General features: G+C 32.2%; 1 pseudogene; it reads left to right on the top strand.

Annotated features, from left to right (window-relative positions):
• Nucleotides 1-205: 205 nt before the first annotated feature.
• LOC132162883 (TMV resistance protein N-like) lies at nucleotides 206-15,773 on the top strand (annotated as a pseudogene).
• The last annotated feature ends 3,050 nt before the right edge of the window (nucleotides 15,774-18,823 follow it).

Here is an 18,823-nt window from a genome sequence, read left to right as displayed (position 1 = left end):
TTTATTATACAAATATTACCCCACTTTCACATATTATAATGGTGATGTTGATTTTTGGGTTCGTAAGAATGTTTTAAATGTTGATCTTTTTGGAAAATTGTGATGAACATTAACAAGAGACCCAACTGCTTTACCAAACAACCCTGAAAAGAGTCGTTACTTAAATAATAATCAGGTTTTCATACGCCAAGATCGAGCTTCTTCCATGGCCTTTCAAGCATCCTCTTCTTCTTTCGCTTACGATGTATTCTTGAGCTTTAGAAGTGAAGATACCCACCTCAGTTTTACTGCTTGTCTATACAAAGCTCTATGTGAAAATGGAATCTATATGTATGACAAACTTAGAGAAGAAGGGGAAATTTCACTTGAAATTCTCAAGGCCATTAAAGATTCAAGGACTTCAATAGTTATACTCTCTGAAAACTATGCATCATCTACATGGTGCTTAAGTGAGCTGATTGAGATCCTCCGGTGCAAGGAATCAAACCAACAAATTGTTTTACCAGTGTTTTATCAAGTAAATCCATCCGACATACAGCATCAAAACAAGAATTTTGGAGAAGCATCAGCTCAACACCAAGACAGCTTCATGGAGGAAACTGTGCACAGCTGGAAGGCAACCCTGAATAAAGTGGCCAATTTGTCCGGGTGGCATTTAGAGAAAGGGTATTTTCGACCACGCAAGCTCCTTTATTCTAGACCTCTAATTTTCATTCATATATATATATATATATATATATATATATATATATATGTTTTGTTCTTATTTAATTTGTCTCATTAATTTGGGCAACTATATAAATTCAGTCAATTAAAAACACTATTTTAATGTAAGAATATTTTAAGATGCGTCCTTAAAAAAGTGAAAAAGATAAAGAATAGGACGGATCTCTGGTCTCCTGCACCATCCTTATACAACATAAGGTCATTTTATATAATCTGATATAATTTACTTCACAATATAAGATTTCAATACCAATTTTAATGGTAGTGTTTCCATGCATCTAGTATTTAATTTTTAGGGTTTGCTTTATTGTAAAGTTTAGTGGAAATATTAGAGATTATTCAATATTTGCACGATGAAAGAAATGCAATTTACTAAGAGATTAAACATTTGAAAACTAAATAAACCGATCTCATGAAAAAGAATTTGAAGAATACAATTACATTTCAGAGTATGTAATTAAGGGAGGAATTGGGTCAATCCAAGGAGGATTGAGGTATAGAGAAGGAAGGATTATTTCCTATCTTGTCTCCTATCATTATCACTTGTTGCAAGAGAAGAAAAAAAATTGTCAGTAGATCATGTTCCTATGTTTTTTTCATGTGGAAGGAGTAACTCATTTAAATGTTTTTTTTTTTTAATTTTTTTATTATTATTTTTTAAAAAAACCTTTTGCAGTGGCAGAAATGAATTTAAATTCATCAACAAAATTGTTCAAAAGGTTTCAAGAATAGTAAATCGCACATACCTAAATGTTCCCAAATATCTAGTTGGAATAGAGTCTCGCATACAAGAGATCAATGGGCTTTTACATATTGGGATGAGTGACATACGTGTAATAGGAATCTTCGGAGCTGGTGGAATTGGTAAGACAACTATTGACGAAGCGATTTATAACTCGTTTGCTTATCAATTTAAAGATAGTTGTTTTCTTGCAAATGTTAGAGAAACTTCAATGAAAGAGTGCGGTTTAGTCCAATTGCAAGAGACACTACTTTCTGAGATCCTAGGCAACTCAAGTTTGAAGGTTGGTAATGTCGATTGAGGAATCAACGTCATAAAGGAAAGGCTTTGTTGTAAAAAGGTTCTTTTAGTTCTTGATGATGTGGATGAGTTGGACCAATTAAAAAAATCATCTGGAGAATCGAATTGGTTTGGTTTAGGAAGTAGAATCATTATAACAACAAGAGATGAACACTTGCTAATTAAGCATAACGTTGATTTCACATACAAGATGAATGAAATGGATCACAATGAAGCTTTTCAGCTCTTTAGTATACAAGCTATCAAAAGTGACAAACCTCATGATTATTTTGTGGACCTTATAGAAGATGCACTACGTTATGCTAGGGGCCTCCCACTAGCTTTAACAGTGCTAGGTTCAAATCTATATGGTAAAGATATACACTATTGGAAAAGTGCATTGGAAAAGTACAAAAGAATTCCAGAAAAAAAATATTCTAGAAAAACTTCAACTCAGTTAAGATGGATTGGATGAAAGTGAGAAGAATATTTTCCTTGACATTGCATGCTTCTTCAAAGGGCAAAATGCAAAATATGTTACTAAGATATTAGATAGTTGTGGTTTCTTTCCAAATATTGTTATTATAGTACTTGTGGAGAAGTCTCTCATAACTATTGATGAGGATAAATTGGTCATGCATGACTTATTGCAAGATATGGGTAAAGAAATTGTTCGTCAAGAATTGCCCAAAGAACTAGGCAAACGCAATAGGTTGTGGTTTCATGAAGACGTTCGTTATGTACTAGAAGAAAATATGGTAAGACTAACATCAAAAAATTATTTTAATTTTATATTTGTAAAAATGGACGTGGAGAAATACACAGACATAACACGCACACGATTCCATGAATACACACACAACACGCGCACGCACACACCATTTGTAAGTAGAATGCCATTAATTAAGAACAAAAAATAAGTCATCCTTGGCAATTGCCTTTTACCCTATTTAAGAGATATACATTATTTTTACTAGCTTAGAGCCTGCGCTACGCGCCGGGTTTTTTTTTTATTTTGTAATTTACTCAAAAAGTCTTTAAAAGATTATCAACAACAATTTTTATTTTCTTCTCTTAATAAACTAATTAGCTACCAAAAATGACAAATGTTCATAAGATCCTTTTAAACCATAGTTTTACTTAATACATATCTAATAAATTTAAAAATTCATAAATTTTAGTTCTTATAAACTGAAACATATTAAATATTTGTTCTCATATATGTAGTTTAAAACGAAACATAAAGGAAAAAAATTCAAAATAAAAACATAGATTAATCAATTATACAAAATGATTGATTAATCATTATATTCCAACAATGACACCACTTCTCCTCCATTACACAATCCATTATGGTAAACTTTTGTCTTTAGGAGTTGAACTTTCTCTTCATAAACAATTTTTTTGAGAAATTTTTCTATTACACGAACAAAAATAAAGAAGTGTTCTAAAATATATGAGCATATTGATATTTTATTACAGTTATGTTTACTAATTTTGTAAACAAAAGAATGTTGGTAGTTTAATTTTTCTTTTTAAAAATGAAAGAGATAAAAAACACTGGCAGGAATATTGACATAATCTAGTTATACATCGTACCAAAAATAATGATAGGAAACTTTTTCACTATCATTTCCCTTAAATCAACATGAAATTTACAAAAGAAAACTAATCAATTTGAATAAATAATATATAAATTAGTATAAAATTTAAGGGAAAAAAATGGAAGAACATAACCACTTTTTTTTTTTTTAACAACCATCATTCACATATATAAAGTAAATGAAACTAATTTTAAGACATACAGGAAAACAAAGACGAAAAAATCTACACAATGAACATTGACATAATCTAAAAAAGTATCATACACCGTACCAAAAATAATGATAGGAAACTCTCACTATCATTTCCTAATTCAATGTGAAATTTACAAAAGAAAAATATTGAATTTGAATAAATAATATAAATTAGTAGAAAATTTAAGGGATAACAATGGAAGAACATAAATACATTAAATAAAGATAAAATAAAAAACTAAAAATAAAATTTTAATATAATTGAAAGAATTGTCTTTTTTCTACTGTATACGTTTTCCGATTCCAATGAAACCTTAAAAACCAATGTCATCCATTAATTAAGCATGTAAACAGATAAAAAAAAATTAAATTACTCAATGAACAACAACATGTACAAACTAAAAAATTATCAACCAAAAATAGCGATAAGAAACTCTCTCTCTCATTATTATTTCTTGAGTTCAATGTAAAATTTACCAAAGAAAAGTAATCATTTGAATAAAAAATAATATATAAATTAGAAAAAAAAATAAGGGACCAAAAAAAAAATGGAAGAACATAAGCACCGGAAATAAAGATAAAAAAAAAAAAGGGAAAAAAATGAAAATACTAATTGAAAATAACTATTCTAGATAAAAATAATAATAATAAAAAAAAAAAAAAAAAAAAAAACTGTAATATAATTTTTCATTGAGAAACAACGATTGGAAAATTGAAAAAAACTGTTCTAGAAAAAATATATATATATATAAAAAAAGAACTGTAGTATAATTTTTCATTGAGAAACAGCAATACAAATCTCTCTCTCTCTCTTGTCTTTTTCTGAATTGATTGTGAAATTTACAAATGAACATTGAGATATAAATAGAAAGTAAGAGAAGAAAAAAAAATTAGAAAAAGATATAAGGGACAAAAACAAAAATGGAAGAACATAAGCACCGAAAATAAAGATAAAAAAAAAAACGAATAAAATGAAAATACTAATATAATTGAAAATAACTATTATATTCTTCATTGAGAATAGTATAATTTTTCATTGAGAAATAACAATTGGAAAATTGAAAAGAACTGTTATTGCAAAAAAATAAAATAAAGAAAAGAAATCATTGAGAAACAATGATTAGAAACTCTCTCTACCTCTCTCTTGTAGTCTTGTCTTTTTCCTGATTTGGGTGTGAAATTGATAGAGGAACATTGAAATATAAATAGAAAGTAAGAGAAGAGAAAAAGAAAAATAAACAGAGAGAGAAAGAGAGAATTTGAGAACCTTTTGTTTTTTTCATTAAGACAATTAAATATATTACAAATAAAACTCATACATTTTAATTGTCTCATATTGAGATATAAACATAAAGCAAGAGAAGATAAAAAGAAAATTAAATAAAGAGAGAGAAATAGAGAATTTGAAAACCTTTTGTTTTCTTCATTAAGATAATTCAATGCATTACAAATAAAAAATTAAAAAAATCGGTTCAAACATAAATTATGGGAGAGAGAAAGATTTAAGACATTTAAGTGCAGATAGAGGGAGAGAGAGAGAGACCTACGGATTTGTGGGAGAGAGAGTTAAGACAAAAAAAAAAAAAAAAAAAGTTCAGGACACGTGTCACAATTCTACGCTCTCTCCGAGCCAAAACTCGGCTTTTATATATGATGATGAATATATATGATAATATATCTCACATTGAGATATAAACATAAAGCGAGAGAAGATAAAAAGAAAATTAAATAAAGAGGGAGAAATAGAGAATTTGAAAACCTTTTGTTTTCTTCATTAAGACAATTCAATGCCTTACAAATAAAAAATCAAAAAATCGGTTCAAACATAAATTATGGGAGAGAGAGAGAGAGAGAGAGAGAGATTTAAGACATTTAAGTGGAGATAGAGGGAGAAAGAGAGAGACCTACGGATTTATGGGAGAGAGAGTTTAGACCAAAAAAAAAAGGAGTTAGGAGGACACGTGTCGCAATTCTAAGCACTCCCTACGTCAAAACTCGGCTTTTATGGGAGAGTGAGAGTTAGCAGAATTAATTAAAAAAAAATGAATATAGATATAAAATTATGGGAGAAAGATTAAAGACATTTAATTGGAGATAGAGGGAGAGAGAGAGAGAGAGAGAGACAAAATTATGGGAGAAAGAAATAGTTAAGACACTTAAACCATATAATTAGTTTAGAGAGAGAAAATAAAAGGTTCAAACATAAAATTATATTAAAAAAAAAAACGGTTGAAACATAAATTATGGGAGAGAGAGAGAGATTATGGGAAAGTGAGAGTTAGCACAATTAATTAAAAAAAAAAAAAAACGAATTTAGATATAAAATTATGGGAGAGAGATTTAAGACAATTAAGTGGAGATAGAGGGAGTGAGAGAGAGAGCCAGAGAGACAAAATTATGGGAGAGCGAAATAGTTAAGACACTTAAACCATATAATTAGTTTAGAGAGAGAAAAGAAAATGTTCAAACATAAAATTATATTAAAAAAAACGGTTGAAACATAAATTATAGGAGAGAGAGAGAGAGAGAGAGAGAGAGAGATTATGGGAGAGTAGGAGTTAGCACAATTAATTAAAAAAAAAAAAAAGAATTCAGATATAAAATTATGGGAGAAAGATTTAAGACATTTAAGTGGAGATAGAGGGAGAGAGAGAGAGAGAGAGAGAGAGACAAAATTATGGGAGAAAGAAATAGTTAAGACACTTAAACCATATAATTAGTTTAGAGAGAGAAAATAAAAGGTTCAAACATAAAATTATATTAAAAAAAAAACGGTTGAAACATAAATTATGGGAGAGAGAGAGAGATTATGGGAGAGTGAGAGTTAGCACAATTAATTAAAAAAAAAACGAATTTAGATATAAAATTATGGGAGAGAGATTTAAGACAATTAAGTGGAGATAGAGGGAGTGAGAGAGAGAGAGCCAGAGAGACAAAATTATGGGAGAGAGAAATAGTTAAGACACTTAAACCATATAATTAGTTTAGATAGAGAAAAGAAAAGGTTCAAACATAAAATTATATTAAAAAAAACGGTTGAAACATAAATTATGGGAGAGAAAGAGATTATGGGAGAGTGAGAGTTAGCAAAATTAATTAAAAAAAAAAAGAAAAAGAATTCAAATATAAAATTATGGGAGAGAGATTTAAGACAATTAAGTGGAGATAGAGGAAGAGAGAGAGATTGACAAAAAACGATTGAAACACAAATTATGGGAAAGAGTTAGCACAATTAATTAAAAAAAAAAAACGATTGAAACACAAATTATGGGAGAGTGAGAGTTAGCACAATTAATTGTCTTAAACCATAGAATTAGTTTAAGACATTTAAGTAGAGATAGAGGGAGAGAGAGAGAGAGAGAGAGAAAAAAAAAAAACGGTTGAAACACAAATTATGGGAGAGTGAGAGTTAGCACAATTAATTAAATGTCTTAAACCATAGAATTAGTTTTAAGACATTTAAGTTGAGATAGAGGGAGAGAGAGAGAGAGACGTGGGAGATGGAGTTAGGAGGACACGTGTCGCAATTCTAAGCATTCCCTACATCAAAACTCGGCTTATATATATATATATATGAAAGGAGTTAGGAGGACACGTGTCGCAATTCTAAGCACTCCCTACGTCAAAACTCGGCTTTTATGGGGGAGTGACAGTTAGCACAATTAATTTAAAAAAAAATGAATTTAGATATAAAATTATGAGAGAGAGATTTAAGACATTTAAGTGGAGATAGAGGGAGAGAGAGAGAGAGACAAAATTATTGGAGAAAGAAATAGTTAAGACACTTAAACCATATAATTAGTTTAGAGAGAGAAAATAAAACGTTCAAACATAAAATTATATTAAAAAAAAAACGGTTGAAACATAAATTATAGGAGAGAGAGAGATTATGGGAGAGTGAGAGTTAGCACAATTAATTAAAAAAAAAAAAAAACGAATTCAGATATAAAATTATGGGAGAGAGATTTAAGACAATTAAATGGAGATATAGAGAGAGAGAGAGAGAGAGAGAGAGACAAAATTATGGGAAAGAGAAATAGTTAAGACATTTAAACCATATAATTAGTTTAGAGAGAGAAAAGAAAATGTTCAAACATAAAATTATATTAAAAAAAACGGTTGAAACATAAATTATGGGAGAGGGAGAGAGAGAGAGAGAGAGAGATTATGGGAGAGTGGAAGTTAGCACAATTAATTAAAAAAAAAAAAAATTCAGATATAAAATTATGGGAGAAAGATTTAAGACATTTAAGTAGAGATAGAGGGAGAGAGAGACAGACAAAATTATGGGAGACAGAAATAGTTAAGACACTTAAACCATATAATTAGTTTAGTGAGAGAAAAGAAAAGGTTCAAACATAAAATTATATTAAAAAAAAACGGTTGAAACATAAATTATGGGAGAGAAAGAGATTATAGGAGAGTAAGAGTTAGCAAAATTAATTAAAAAAAGAAAAGAAAAAGAATTCAAATATAAAATTATGGGAGAGAGATTTAAGACAATTAAGTGGAGATAGAGGGAGAGAGAGAGATTGACAAAAAACGATTGAAACACAAATTATGGGAAAGAGTTAGCACAATTAATTAAAAAAAAAAAAAAACGATTGAAACACAAATTATGGGAGAGTGAGAGTTAGCACAATTAATTGTCTTAAACCATAGAATTAGTTTAAGACATTTAAGTAGAGATAGAGGGAGAGAGAGAGAGAGAGAGAGAGACAAAAAACGGTTGAAACACAAATTATGGGAGAGTGAGAGTTAGCACAATTGATTAAATGTCTTAAACCATAGAATTAGTTTTAAGACATTTAAGTTGAGATAGAGGAAGAGAGAGAGAGAGACGTGGGAGATGGAGTTAGGAGGACACGTGTCGCAATTCTAAGCATTCCCTACATCAAAACTCGGCTTATATATATATATATATGAAAGGAGTTAGGAGGACACATGTCGCAATTCTAAGCACTCCCTACGTCAAAACTCGGCTTTTATGGGAGAGTAAGAGTTAGCACAATTAATTTTTAAAAAAAATGAATTTAGATATAAAATTATGAGAGAGAGATTTAAGACATTTAAGTGGAGATAGAGGGAGAGAGAGAGAGAGAGAGACAAAATTATGGGAGAAAGAAATAGTTAAGACACTTAAACCATATAATTAGTTTAGAGAGAGAAAATAAAACGTTCAAACATAAAATTATATTAAAAAAAAAAAACGGTTGAAACATAAATTATAGGAGAGAGAGAGATTATGGGAGAGTGAGAGTTAGCACAATTAATTAAAAAAAAAAAAAAAAACGAATTCAGATATAAAATTATGGGAGAGAGATTTAAGACAATTAAATGGAGATAGAGAGAGAGAGAGACAAAATTATGGGAAAGAGAAATAGTTAAGACATTTAAACCATATAATTAGTTTAGAGAGAGAAAAGAAAATGTTCAAACATAAAATTATATTAAAAAAAACGGTTGAAACATAAATTATGGGAGAGGGAGAGAGAGAGAGAGAGAGAGAGAGAGAGAGATTATGGGAGAGTGGAAGTTAGCACAATTAATTAAAAAAAAAAAAAAAAAGAATTCAGATATAAAATTATGGGAGAAAGATTTAAGACATTTAAGTAGAGATAGAGGGAGAGAGAGATAGACAAAATTATGGGAGACAGAAATAGTTAAGACACTTAAACCATATAATTAGTTTAGTGAGAGAAAAGAAAAGGTTCAAACATAAAATTATATTAAAAAAAAAACGGTTGAAACATAAATTATGGGAGAGAAAGAGATTATGGGAGAGTAAGAGTTAGCAAAATTAATTAAAAAAAAAAAAGAAAAAGAATTCAAATATAAAATTATGGGAGAGAGATTTAAGACAATTAAGTGGAGATAGAGGGAGAGAGAGAGATTGACAAAAAACGATTGAAACACAAATTATGGGAAAGAGTTAGCACAATTAATTAAAAAAAGAAAAAACGATTGAAACACAAATTATGGGAGAGTGAGAGTTAGCACAATTAATTGTCTTAAACCATAGAATTAGTTTAAGACATTTAAGTAGAGATAGAGGGAGAGAGAGAGAGAGAGACAAAAAACGGTTGAAACACAAATTATGGGAGAGTGAGAGTTAGCACAATTGATTAAATGTCTTAAACCATAGAATTAGTTTTAAGACATTTAAGTTGAGATAGAGGAAGAGAGAGAGAGAGACGTGGGAGATGGAGTTAGGAGGACACGTGTCGCAATTCTAAGCATTCCCTACGTGAAAACTCGGCTTTATATATATATATATATATATATATGATGAGCATCATGTCTTTTCTTCTGTAAAGATATAAGAGTAATAGGTAAATATTAATTATTATTATTATTTGACATTTTGAGTATGGTCACTTAATTTGGGACATCCCAATATAAAAACAATGAGAAAATACACTTTTGGCCCTTAAGCATCACCACATTTTCATTTATGCCACTAAACTACTATGCTTGTCAAAAGAACAATTCAATCAGCGTCAAATGTTAAAATTGATAAAAAATGAATAAATAAATAAAGGTGGTCAAGTGTCTTGTACGAGCATGACCATTTTTATGCCTCTGTTCCCGCAACAACCCCATTTTTACTTTTGAAATACCATAGTTGCCCCCATTATAATTATTAAAAAATAAAAACTTCTTAAACATACATTTCGAAATACCCTCTCAGCCTTCTTCTTTTTTTTTCCTTGTTTTTTTTCCTCTTTTAGATTTTCATATTTTTTATTGATAATTTGGGTAGTTCAAGTAAAGAACCGGCACTTGCACAACATGCTTGAGATTTTTCATCCATTTAACACCATAGGCTAACAAAAAGTGTAATAACGAATTGAAGTTGTAGTTTGAGGAAATCAAATATTATTTCTTAATATTTTGGGTGTCTTAGCGTAAAAGAGATGTCAGTTGAGGGTGATTAGGGGGTGGAACCTTAGGTTTTTTTTAATTAATTTTTTTATTGCTTTTTTTTTTTTTTTTTGAGTTAAGTTAAAAGGATTTGAATTGGGTTGAAAATTTGGGTTGGGTTAAAAAAATTTGAGTTGGGTGTAAAAGACACCCAAACATAAACTCAAAAAATTATTAAACATAAAACATCACCCAAACATGGAGTAGTGATTTAGTGAACATCGGCGTGCATGAATAGTGTGCACGCTGGTGTTCATTTATTATAAAATATTATTAAAATAATATTTAAACAGTAAAAATAAATAAAATAATAAATGAACACCGGCGTGCACACTGTTCATGCACGCCCGTGTTCATTAAATCACTACTCAGCTCCCCAAACATGTATTTGGATGTAGGTAGGATGCCTTTAATCCAAAAGAATAAATAAATCATAAAGGAAATTGGCTTTTACGCTTTTTCAAAGATAGATATAATTTTTATCAGTATTGTACTTTTTATTTTATAAATAAGTAAGAATAATAAGTAAATATGAGAAAAAGAAAAAAAAAAAACAATTTCGACATCTTGAATGTGATCACTTACTTCGAGACATTCTAATAATAAAAACAAATTATCTATTAAAAAAAAAAAAAAGCAACACATGTTGCCTGATTGATGGAATATAAGTTTGCTTCATTTTCATAAAATAATGTGTGCATGTATAAGAATAAAATCATAATTCTATCAAGTCATATATATATATATATATATAATTCTAGCAAGTGATAAATTAAGTAGGGAGAACTTCATGTTTTGATTTTGTTGCCTTGCATTATCTTACTAGGGAACAAACAAAATTGAAGGCGTATTAGTGGAATTGCCGAAACGAGACTTGATACAATGGAATTCCAAAACCTTTGAGAAGATGAAAATTCTCAGATATTTTATATGTCGTAATGCAGACTTTTCTAAAATGCCTAGTTGTCTCCCTAATGAGTTAAGAGTGCTTGATTGGAATGAATATCCTTTACAATTTTTGCCATCCAATTTCCGTGGACTAAAACTCATTATTCTAAGAATACGTAATGGCCTCTTCAAAGGACTCAAGGAAGGATTTAAGGTACGATTATTATTTTTAATGTTTTTTCTTTAGACTTATGTTGTAAACTTCTTTGAAGCTTATTTCATACCCCCTTTTTCTTTTTTTCCTTTGCAGGAATTTCGAAACCTCAGTATTATGGAACTCATTCGACTTCAAAACCTAACTGAAATTCCTAATATTTTAGAAGTTCCAAATTTAAAAATATTACGTGTTTCTCAGTGCGAAAGTTTAGTTAAGGTTGATGACTATGTTGGATCCCTTCTTCAGCTTACCGTTCTGTCATTTTCCAAATGCTATAACCTTATTAGTTTGCCAAAAAGCCTCAAGTTGAAATCTTTGAAACATCTTAAGCTTAGTAATTGTTTTAGGCTTGAGAAATTTCCTGAAATTGAGTGTAGAATGGAACGCTTGGTAATGTTTAGATTGAACGGCAGTGGTATAAAAGAACTGCCTTCATTCCCTATATATTTCACCAGGCTTTCATATTTAATTGTACAAAATTGCATAAACCTTATCCATCTCCCAAGTAGCATTCTTCAGTTACAGCGTCTCGACTATCTTTGTGTCCGATGGTGTCCAAAACTTCTAACAAATCCGTGGGATGAAAGACAATCCATGCTCTCAATCGAGTCCACAGAGGAACGTAGAGATTTATTCTTATCGCCTCCTCCAGCGAATTCAAGCATTTCCGATGTTGGTTGTTCCTCAGTTGTGTTCCCGACACTAGAAGGACTGTGTCTTGATAAAATAGATTTCTTTGGGACACTTTTCCCTCCCACTTTATCTTTGTTAAATCTAGACGGGAGTGAAATTGTTATTCTGCCTGCATGGATCGAAAGATTTGCCAGATTGAGGACTCTTCGGTTGGCCAAATGCAAGAAACTTAAACAAATTGTAAAACTTCCACCAACTATATATAGAAGTAATAGGTGCCGGCGGATGTGTTTCATTGGAGAGTTTTCCACAAATATCAAGAGAAAATCAATTCAATACAAGTCAGTTGCCAGCGTTACAGTGGATTAACTTGTTGGACTGCTGCAAAATGGCTGAGAAAATAGAGGATGTGGTGATACATTCCATATTGGATAAGGTATGTCTCTCTCTTATGTACGTGTTTGTATGTATGTGTCTTTGTTTATGGTTTATACTCAAGAAAATTCATGTCGTTTAATAGGTACAGTATGAGGACTCTTTTCATGGTGGAATTATATTTCCTGGAAATGGGATACCAGATTGCTTCAGCCATCGTAGGGACTTTTCATATAGAAGTCACTCATGTAAAATGGATATTAAAGGGCTTCCTCATTTGGATGAGATCCAAGGAATTGTTTTTTGTGCTGTTCTTGAACCCAATCTTGAGGATCTTGAGGATCGCAAGATGGATGATCCGGATTTTGCTGGGTTGACCATAAGGCATAAAGGTAGAGACATTTGTAGATATAGAGATTTAAATAATATGGATTCAAAAAATGTATGGTATGAATACTTCGTCCGAGAATCTTTTGAGCTAAAGGGGGACAGTTTGCAAGCTGATTTATCTATAGATGGAAAGTTGTTCGTCCGAAGTTTCGGACTTCATATTATACACAAGCATGCTAAGAATGCGAAAGATCATCCAGATGTGACCCAAGTGGATTTTGATTTCCATAATGATGAATTCGATGAAATAAGAGATTCATCTGAATCCGATGAAGAAATTGAATATTCAGTTGGTTTAATCGAATAGGATGAAGTTGATGAAGAAAGTGAAAATTCAGTGGGTTCAATCGAAGAGGATGAATGCAATACAATTGAAAGGATATCAGATGGTATTCGACCATCAAAGAGGCTCCATCACTCATGATGATGCTTGCAACTTGGAAACCAGTTGTTATCCACAACATATGAGGAGTTATTTTTCAGTAAGGACCTTTTAATGTTTGTTGATTTTGTTTTTGGTTAACTGCTCAATACTGTTTGTAGCTTTTGGGTCTTACTTGTCCACTTAATGATATAATGATATATTGATTTCTCCACTTCATTATGGATCAGGTTTTTCCTGCTTGGGAATGTGTGGGAACATATTTAGCACCTTTGAGTCTCTCAATCCAACCTCACATCCCTGCTACTCTTCCAGCAGCAGAGTGCCAATTCACAAAGTCACATTTAAAAGGAACTCCATAGCCAATTCACAGAGTCACATTTAGAAGGAACTCCTACTCTCCATGGATGCCACATGCCTGCAGAGTGGCAAACACAGAACTACTCACAGCCTTAGATGGGTTAGACCTAACTACATCTTTCATATTTTTATTATTATGGGATTTGGTTTTATTGTATTTGATTGTCAACAACTCAAATCATATTTGCATACATCCATAATTTGATGGTCATGGGAAACTAGTCAGGCCTTCGTTTGGTGTGGATAAGTATTCTTGGACCTCATATTTCCAACTTCACACTCAGAAATTCAAAATACTCCAAAAATTGACTCTGGCTTAAGTTTGTCCCGACCTAATTAAGTTTTTACTTTGTGTTCTTATTTATCATGTTTGTGATTATGCTTATGTATTGTTTGCATAATGGTACTGGAGATGAACTGAGATTCTAGTATTGTGCTGGTTGGTATTTTTTTATTAGATTGTACAATTCCTATTTTCGATAATTTCAGGAAGAAATCAATCTCGTGGACCATTGAGTGGCGGTTTCACTCAACAAATGTCATTTTACATGATCACGGGTGAGCTATCTTATGAACTCTTATACTGAGGAGAACAATTCTTTATGAGCAATTCTTATCCTCTTAAAGAAACCTGTTGACATTAAAAAAAGAAAAAGAAAAGAAAAAGAAAAAAAAAAAGCAAAAGGGATATGTTTTGGAGATTGATAATAATTCTTTCTGAATAATTCTTATCCCACTTTGTTGCTTTATGCAGGCATGTGCAGAGTGGGTCATATTCATGTCTAGTGGAATTTCAAGGCATATACATGCATCAATATATTTGTGCATGTGTACGCATATCGATATGTTTTGGAGATTGATAAGACTCTTGGAGAATATTGTCAAGTAGTTTCTTTTTCTGTATTTGACATGCAACCTGATCAAGATGAAATATCAGTTGTTCTCTCACATTTTGATTTTCCCTAAGTTGGTACTTTGCATTTTAGTCGCTGAGTTAACTTGGATTACTGTTATTTACAGACACAAAAGTGACCTGGCATGCAACTTGGATTACTGGTATTTGAGTTACTCTAAAACATGTAATTAATCAATTGTTCTTTTATTTATAGACACAAAAGAGAGAATTATTGTTAACCTTGAAAACTTTGCATATGACCCTTACAATTATTAATTACTGCACTAGGTATGGTGCCTTGCTTGTGGTAATAATTTTTCTACAAAGGAACTAAAATTTCTTTCATTACTTTTCCACCGCTTAAGATTTACTTATGATTTTGAAACAGCTCAATGAAGGAAGTGATTATTTCTTGAGAAGTTCATCCGCAAAGGATGAATCCTATGAAGAAAGTGAAAATTCAGTGTGTTGAATCAAAGAGGATGAAGTCGATGAAGAAAGTGAAATTTCAGAATGTTCAATCGAAGAGGATGAACTCGATGAAGAAAGTGAAAATTCAGAATGTTTAACCGAAGGGATGAACGCAATAAGATTGAAAGGATTCAAGCATCTATGGGCCGTTGTGACGATGATGATGATGATGATTACAACTTGGAATCCAGCTAGCAGTGTATTTACTTAAATTAAGGTACCATGGTTTCTAAAAATCTACAAATTCAACAACTACAGGAATATGACAACAAAAAAAAGACACTGCTCTGCACATATAAATATTTGCATTCTGTTAACCATACTGCAGCTGAAGCTCATGCTCCTAGTGAAGTGGCAACCATGAGTTGTCCTACTGTAGCACAGCTGAAGCTCCTGCTCCATGTGAAGTGGCAGCCGTGAAGAACAAGGCTGCTGCTGCTGCAATTGATAAAGATGCTGCTGCAATTGATGAAGATGAAGCTGAGAAGAATTCTACTACTACAGATCAAGACAAGAGGAGGAGTGAAGCTGTAGAGCACTTATCCAAGATAAAGTGCAAAGAAAGAGAAGTTGGATTCAAACCAACTTCTCAGTCTAAGATTGAAGAGAAAACCTTCAAGGTATTAATGTTAGATAGCATTCTGTATTCAATCTCTAGTTTCCAGCTTGTAATTAAAGTCATTGTAATTACTTAGAACACCTCGTGTACAGTTCAAATTGGTTTCTTTCTTTGTAATTGCTTATGCTTATAAATAAAGTTTTCCTTCAATAGTTTTGGTATTCCTCCAAAATGTCCATTAAAGTTTTCTTTACATTCAACCTACAGAAAGCCGCAGAGAGATGTGAGGCATAATACATGCCCACCAAAATAAAACAAAAGAACATAATATGGTTCAAGAGAACTTCAACCAACGTTATAGCATTGGGAAGTGCTTTATATATCAACCTACAAAAACATTGATTAATTCAAGCCACATTTAAAGGGTATGAAAATATATAAACTTCAATCATCTTATAAAAGGGCTCCATATTGGTTAGGATGTCAGAATTGGTTTCTCCAAACTTAGAAATGGAAAAAGGTTTTTTTTCTTTTAAGAATAAGTTGAAAATTTCAAACCAGTTATGACCACATTCCTCCAATGAGAATTCAGTTTTAGCTTCAATATACAGTGAAAGATTTGTCATTTCAAAATTCCAGACCAGAAGTTATCTTATTATGGCATCATTAGAGCACATGCCTCTTTTTTTGTAAAATCCAGAGCTTTTTCACATTGAATTTTAGATGTGTAGAAGGAATGGAAACCCTTTACTAAGTAGCAAGTCCATTAGAATTGATGGACCTTTTTACAATATAATTAAGCAATCATACCATCATTTCACCATCACCACAATGAGATTTGATAATTGAGGCAAATATACTGATAGAACCAATATATAGGAGTAAAGGAGCCTCATGATGTTGATCACAAAACGAACAACCACTATCAATGAATGTAATCTTATCTATTAGAGCCAAAAGTATCATTACACGATGACTCCACATTCTTGGTGAATGCCATCTCGCCCCCAGCTACCACCAGAGTGATCCCAAGCTAACATTAAACCACGTAGGTCAAGTAAAATAATATGAAGAGAAGAGATTTTGGCCAGGATGCATACTGCAGCTTTCTCATTGAACTTAAATAGAAAAGAGTTACACTTGTATTTGATCACATCAAGCTAACAAGATAAGCTTTGATGTGATAATAAGATAATTACATTTAAACAAAGAATAAGAGATAATACAAAGGATTACAATCAATCAAAAAAGAAGTGATACAAACAGATCATTCTTACCAGAGATAAGTAAGAGTCCTAGGAGAAGATGGAAGAGATGGAAGTTTTATGGCGGCAGGTCTCTGGTACTGCGATTGAGCACCCTAGTGAGTGCGCTCGATCGCACTCGGGATGATTTTGAACTGGAATTCTCTGGTACTGCAATCGAGCGCACTAGTGAGTGCGCTCGATCGTACTCGAGTTGATTTTGCACTTCGGAACTCTCTGGTACTGCGCTCGATCGCTCTGAAGTATGCGATCGAGCGCTCTTCTCTTGAGTAGCAGTAGACTCCTTAACAGACCCCCTCAAACTCATGGGAGGAGGAAGAATCATGAGTTTGTCATGCAATTCCAGAAACCGAGAATAAGTTAATCCCTTAGTAAAGATGTCAGCACATTGATCAATAATTGTCTTTGGCATGTAGGTAAGCAGTCGGGTGGTAAGTAGCCATAGATAGCCTTAAAGGGTGTCATTCTAGTAGAGTGATGAAAGGATGTGTTGTAACAATATTCAGCTGCAAGAGGCTAGAGCCAACCAATTTACCCACTCCTTAGGTTTGTCACAGATCATACACCTTAGGTAATTCTCTACATACTTGTTGACTGCCTTTGATTGACCATCTGATTAAGGGTGGTAAGCTGTACTGAAGGCTAAAGAAGGAGACCATCTGATTAAGGGCTGTAACAATATTCATGCCTTGTTCTCTTGGCCTTTTTTGTACTCCACCACAAAATCCACCCTAGCAATTTAGAGACCCATCTCTGTTGCATAGGGGAGCCACGCTTTTGTTCTAACAAGAATTTCAAACTTTTATGACCAGTCTTAATAGTACAGGAATGGCCTAACACATATGGCCTCCATTTCTTGACTGCTGCAACTAATGCCAGCAACTCTTTTTCATATGTAGACATTAACAAAAACCTTCATTTTAAGACTTAGCTAAAGAAGGCTATTGGTCTTTGATGCTGCATCAAAACTGCTCCAATTCCCCTCCCCGGAGCATCACACTCTATCACAAATGGTAGGCTGAAATCTGGTAGCACTAATACAGGTGGATTAGTCACTGCCTTCTTCAATTCTGCAAATGCTGCTTCAGTCTTTTCCCTCCACTGAAAATCATTTTTCTTTAACAGGTCTGTTAAAGGAGCTACAATTGAACCATAGCCCTTAACAAATTTTCTGTAGTAACCTGTAAGCTGATAAGTGCTAAAATATTATATTTTAGCCCCTTGATTTACATTTGATAATTTCTTAGTCTCATTATTTTGTGCTATTTTATTTTCTTTTTGTGTTTTCTGTGTTTTGAGGATATTGAAGAAAAGGAAGCGTTTCGGGCTTACGATAATAGCATGGTCATGTGACCTATGAGGTGGTAACCCTTTTGGTTTAGCAAGTAGGTTTGTAAAATTTTCTAATAAGCCCTCCAATTCTGATCCCTTAGGCACCACTTCAGAATCTTGCACATGATCGAGTAATTGCAGCAATAACCCTTTTGTATTCTTCTCTTGGAACTAAACATCTATGCCTCCTCCCACAAGTGTGGGGCAACCAACCCTTGTAACAGAATCACTTCCCGAGCAATGGTAAATTCCATAGTTAGGGCCTTGAAATTCCATGTAATTGAACCCAAGGTTACCAACCATTGAATTCCTAAGACCATGTCACATCCGGCTAACACAATCACATATGCTTCAGCAACAAAACAAAATTCTTTAAGTTGCACTTGCAGTCTCAGACTAGTGCACTTACCTTCACTTATAACTTCTTCTCCATTAGCCACTCTTACTTTAATCCTTTGCTCTCTACAGATTGACAGATTCACCTTCTTGCAGATTGATGAATCTACAAAATTATGAGTGGTGCCATTGTCAACTAGGATAACTAATCTCAGAGTACCAATCCATCCCACTAACCTCATAGTCTTAGGAT

This window comes from Corylus avellana, chromosome 8, assembly GCF_965113065.1.
Source record: "Corylus avellana chromosome 8, dhCorAvel1.hap1.2, whole genome shotgun sequence".
NCBI classification, from domain to species: Eukaryota; Viridiplantae; Streptophyta; class Magnoliopsida; order Fagales; family Betulaceae; genus Corylus; species Corylus avellana.
The sequence above is the reverse complement of the archived record's forward strand: the minus strand, read 5'-3'. Positions and strand labels throughout refer to the sequence as shown.